The following is a 5992-nucleotide window of genomic DNA, read 5'->3' on the forward strand; positions in this document are numbered from 1 at the left end:
TGTACTGCCAATACCCATCTAATTCATCATTACAGGGTTCGAATCCCGGTTCGCCCCGATTATGTTTGTTATATAAGGTTTGTCAGCACCATACCCGGGCTCGTGGGTTTTAACTGAAGTGGCAAACGTCTGAGACCTGCATCACTTTGGACTTTCCTCCCACATTAAGCTGACACGCCGTGATATAACTGGAATACTGTTAAAAGCAGCGTTAAACCCAACTCACTCACTCACTCGTCTTTACATATTGCACCCGATAATCCTATAGTTAATCTTTGCGTACCCTGGCTGATATTTGTGTCGTCTATAAGCCCTGTTTATACAGCGACATTTGCACACGTGTGTATTTTTTGCATATGTGCAAATTCGCTTATGTGAGCAAATTTGACCGTATGGACGCACTTACTCATGTGAGTAAATTTACACCTCGTTGGGACTAGGTGCAAATTTGCTACAACCTGTGAGTATATGCAGTTTAGTTGCGTATTTTTTGCTACCGTGAGCAAATTTGGTCGTATGGACACATAGCAAATTTACATACAGTAAGTATATTTCCCAACTGATTCCCAACTATTGATACTCAACAACAAAAGTTCCTGTGACACCAATATTTTAGTGTATTTTTCAAACAAGTAAAGTTTGGTTTTCAATATTGTAGTACATGCATGGAATCAAGTCACAAAAACGCAACTGCTACAGAAAAGCGTGCATTCCATGCAAAAGTTGACTTTTATGCAAGCCCATGCATTTCACTACCCAAGGATGGGTATAAAAATATGTGCGTTAAAGGGATTCCAATTGCATTGTTTAGCATCTTGCTGACAACAACCACTCAGAAAAACAACAAAATTACGCAATTATTCAACATTACGAGATGCCAAGCCTGTCCGAAAATGAGCCTCTGCGAGCGATTGGTATGCTTGAAGCAGGATCGAGTCAACGTGATGTTGCAAGACAATTTAACGTCCACAGAAACACCATTTGGTGTTTATGGCAACGTTGGCAACAGACGAATGCAGCCAGAGACCATCCTCGGAGTGGCAGGCAGTGTAACCAATAATCGACAAGACAGCTGGATTCGAACAACACAGCTACGAAATCGATTCCAGCCAGCAACAGTGGCTGCAAGAAGCATCCCTGGCCTTCGACGAATATCTTCACAAACCGTACGTCGTCGCCTTGGATGTGCAGGGATTGTCGCCAGAAGACCCGCCAGACGTCCCATTTTGACAGGAAACCACCGTCAAGCACGTCTACAGTGGTGCAGACAGCGTCTACGCTGGACGGCCATACAGTGGGGACAAGTTCTATTCACTGACGAGTCTCGTTTTCACCTCTGCCACAGCGATCGACGGATTCGAGTGTACCGTTCGAGGTGAACGTTCCGTCAATCATTGTGTCATGGAAGAAGATCGGTTCAGGGGCGGCAGCCTTATGGTATGGGGTGGGATTACAGCAAGACAGACGTTTGATAGTGGTAGAGGGAAATCTCAATGGACAGCGCTACCGCGAAGAGATCATCGGTCCTGTTGTTCTACCGTTTTGCGTCGTCATGGCCCAGGCATTACCTTTCAACGTGACAACGCCTGGCCTCATATTGCTCGACTTATTCAGGATTCTCTTCAACAAAACAACGTGAATGTCATCCCCTTGCCGGCTCGCTCCCCTGATCTCTCACCAATCGAGTATATGTGGGATGAGATGGATCGGCGCCTTCGACGTCAACCACGTGTTCCACAGGCCCTCCAGGAACTTCGAAACATGCTCCAGCAGATTCAGGATTCTCTTCAACAAAACAACGTGAATGTCATCCCCTTGCCGGCTCGCTCCCCTGATCTCTCACCAATCGAATACATGTGGGATGAGATGGATCGGCGCCTTCGACGTCAACCACGTGTTCCACAAGCCCTCCAGGAACTTCGAAACATGCTCCAGCAGATATGGACAGATATCCCACAGGACTTTGTGCGACGCCTGGTCCATTCCTTGAGACGAAGATGTGTTGCTTGTTAGCATGAGTCCTATGCCCCCTGGTGAAGGTCAAGTTTACAGAGGTCAAGGTCCTTCCTCACTCTTGTATTCAAGTCATGGTCAGTCGTCTGGCTGTACCTTAATGGCCATCTACAGACACGGATAAGCAGGAAGAAGGCACTTTTTCCCAATTTGTGAACTGTATTCCTGTGAAGAATTAAGGACACAGCATGCATTTACATGCTGAACAGTAAAGAAACAAATTTTATTTTAATTTGTGAAAACGTTTGATATTTGTTGATTTACACTTCGCGTTCGAAGTCAAGAGATATAATTCACTCAAGCAAACAATTTTAAAACTTTAATTTTTTTACGGTTTCTTTAATTGCACAAGGCTGTGCGAGATGATCATGTCAAAATTACATGAAAGCAAATACAATTAAAAAGGTTGAAAACGTGTAACTCTCTGTCATTCTATTTGTTAGACGTAACTTTGAAATGTTTTAGGCAATAAACAAATTAAAGAAAGAATCTGTTCAGTTGAATAAAATATTATTTCCTTCAGTTAAGTAGCTAAAATGGCTGCCAAGTTTAATGTTTCACACACAACAAATTGCTCAAAGTTCGTTGTTCAAGAAAGTCTGTGCAGTATCATCCCTAAGGGTCTTTGCACACGGAAAGGTTCGTCACCTCCATCCTGTATGCCCACTTGTTCATCATCTGTGTCATCATCTGTGTCTTCATTCCACTCATCCCTGTAGGTTTCATTGACACTCTCACATATGTTATGCAAGACAATGCAACAACCAATCACTATGCAAGCAAACTACACATCGACATGTTCACGTCGGTAAACATGTATCGATGGTCACAAACTCCCTGTAGGATCAGTGAATAAAAACCCTTCCTGTTCGAGTACATGTAATCACCATGTGACTGTTTGGGGGCGATGATGGGAATGTGACAACCATCAATGGACCCTGCACAGTTAGGAAAATCCCATCTTTCCTCATATCCTCTTATCACATCCTTCAGGGCTTCCCCCTCAGGGAATTTGACATACTCATCCAATAGGACTTTCAAAATTGCCTCACACACCTGATGGACACAAACACACACAGTAGCCTTCCCAACACCAAAGCGATTACCGACTGTCCTGTACTCTGACGAAGATGCAAACCAGTACAATTGCTACCTTCTTTTGGACACCCAATGGTTCTTCAACGGTGTCTTGGGAAGGAGAGAGTTCATCTTCAAGTCTTCTGCAAATGAAATCCAATATTTCCTTCCTCATTCTGAAGCTTTCTAGCCAGTCTGTCTCTTCAAAGTGCTGCAGAACAACCATGTCATACCACCCCTTTGACCGGGGTTTTCTTATTTCTCTAACATTTGAACAACCCAGAGCTAGAGCTACACAAAGGAAATAAGGAAATTTTCTGCGCTTGCGGAAACTTTCCAGTCTGATCTGTTCCATTGATATGACAGAAATGGATGGTTTTGACAATTTACTCCAAATTTACTTTATGGGATTTATACTTCGTATTAATGCACAGCAAATATACTCTTGCTCACATGTGTAAATTTGCATATGTGTGCAAATTTGCAAATATGCCATTTTTTGCCATATAAACAGAGTTTATATATAGTTTTATCCTTGACATCATTTAGTGATGTTGAAGTAAATTTCACTTTGTGTCATCATGTCATAGCTAAAGTACTGCAGAACAACCATGTCATACCCCCCTTTCGACCGGGGTTTTCTTCTTATTTCTCTAACATTTGAACAACTCAGAGCTAGAGCTACACTAAGGAAATAGGAAAATTTTCTGCGCTTGCGGAAACTTTCCAGTCAGATCTTTTTTTTTTATGACAGAATTTACTTATGGGATTTATACTTCGTATTAATGCACAGCGAATATACTTTTGCTCACGTGTGTAAATTTGCATATGTGTGCAAATTTGCAAATATGCAATTTTTTGCCGTATGAACAGAGTTTTAGACGACTGGTCCACCCGTGCCCCCTAATCACCTTTTACGACAAGCATGGTCGCCTCTTACGGCAACCATGGGTTGCTGAAGACCTATTCTAACCCGGTTGTTGGAAGACTGTTATGCTTCTTTCCCTAATGGTGCCAGTAGTATTGCATGCATCAACTACGACAGCGAGCCTGACCATCGGACCCCGTAAGTCGCTTCACAAGTGTGGATGGCAGTAGACCAGTTCTAACCCGGATTTTCAAGGGTTAAGAGAAAAAAAAGCAGTCTCGTTATATAGGTGAATCACTAACATATGGTACTTTTGAAGATCCGGGTCAGAACAGGTCTTCAGCAACCCATGCTTGCCTTAAAAGGCGACCATGCTTGTCGTATGAGGTGACAAACGGGATCGGGTAGTCAGGCTTGGAAGTCGCTTCACAAGTATGGATGGCAGTAGACCAGTTCTAACCCGGATTTTCAAGGGTTAAGAGAAAAAAAAGCAGTCTCGTTATATATGTGAATCACTAACATATGGTACCTTTGAAGATCCGGGTCAGAACAGGTCTTCAGCAACCCATGCTTGCCTTAAAAGGCGACCATGCTTGTCGTATGAGGTGACAAACGGGATCGGGTAGTCAGGCTTGTAAGTCGCTTCACAAGTGTGGATGGCAGTAGACCAGTTCTAACCCGGATTTTCAAGGGTTAAGAGAAAAAAAAGCAGTCTCGTTATATATGTGAATCACTAACATATGGTACCTTTGAAGATCCGGGTCAGAACAGGTCTTCAGCAACCCATGCTTGCCTTAAAAGGCGACCATGCTTGTCGTATGAGGTGACAAACGGGATCGGGTAGTCAAGCTTGCTGACTTGATTGATGCATGTCATCGTATCCCACTTGCGTAGATCGATGCTCATGATGACAATCTCTGGATGGTCTTGTCCAGGCTCAAGTTTATAAAGACCGCCGTTATATAGCTGGAATATTGCTGAGTGCGGCGTCAAACAAGAAACAAACAAAGAACTAATATTTGGTTCGTGATATATTTATTGACAATTGTATAGACAAGATGATAAACTATAACTGTAAAATGTAACAACTGTTGGCTATTTCTATTAATACAACATCGTTAGTTGTTCCTCAAGTTGTTCCTCAAGTACTATTCCAACAGCTGACATTACTTTGAACGTATGATTTTTCAAAAAAAGATACATTAGAAAATGACATAATAAATCCTTAAGTTTTAAGGTTTTATATTTACCCCGTGAGAGTGAGTGAGTGAGTTGGGTTTAACGCCGCTTTTAACATTATTCCAGTTTTATCACGGCGTGTAAGCTTAATGTGGGAGGAAAGCCAGAAGTGATGCAGGTCTCAGACGTTTACCACTTCGGTGAAACCCACGAGCACGGGTATAGAGTGCTGACAAACCTAGAAACATAATCGGGGCGAACCGGGATTCGGACCCACAATCATAGGTTTCTGGCATATCCAAGGGACGCAACTCTGCACAGCGAATCGCGGCGCCTCAGACGACTGGGCCACCCGTGCCCCCACCCCGTGAGAGAAGGGTTGGGTGTTGGTGGGGTGCAGAGGTGAAACATACATATCATTTTTCATGTCTTTGAATGGCATTTAGAAGTGATACGCATAAGGAAAAGAAGACAACTTCTTTATTATGAAACACAACGTTTCGGAGTATATGCTTACCCCTGCATCAACTCTACCTTAGCATTTATTATGTTCATACATTGGATGTCATTCTAGAGATCGGATTCACTGAATGTAAAGGTGCTGTGTTTATAAAATGTCGAAAAGACATGATTTTTTTCTCGGTCAGCCATTTATGCATTCACAATCAAGAAAGGGATCGGCAATAAAATAACCTTACATTATAGGTTGGTGTTTGTGTTAAACTGGTTCCATTGTTACAATGTTAGGTAGAGAGGTGCCCAGTCAATGTTTGTGTCCGCAAAGCGCTAAGCTTGCGGCGCGTACAAGCAGTGGAACCAGTTTCGCATTACTTCCCACCGTCAACCCATCTACGC

Source organism: Haliotis rufescens, unplaced genomic scaffold, assembly GCF_023055435.1.
Source record: "Haliotis rufescens isolate VD_foot unplaced genomic scaffold, xgHalRufe1.0.p SCAF_3, whole genome shotgun sequence".
NCBI classification, from domain to species: Eukaryota; Metazoa; Mollusca; class Gastropoda; order Lepetellida; family Haliotidae; genus Haliotis; species Haliotis rufescens.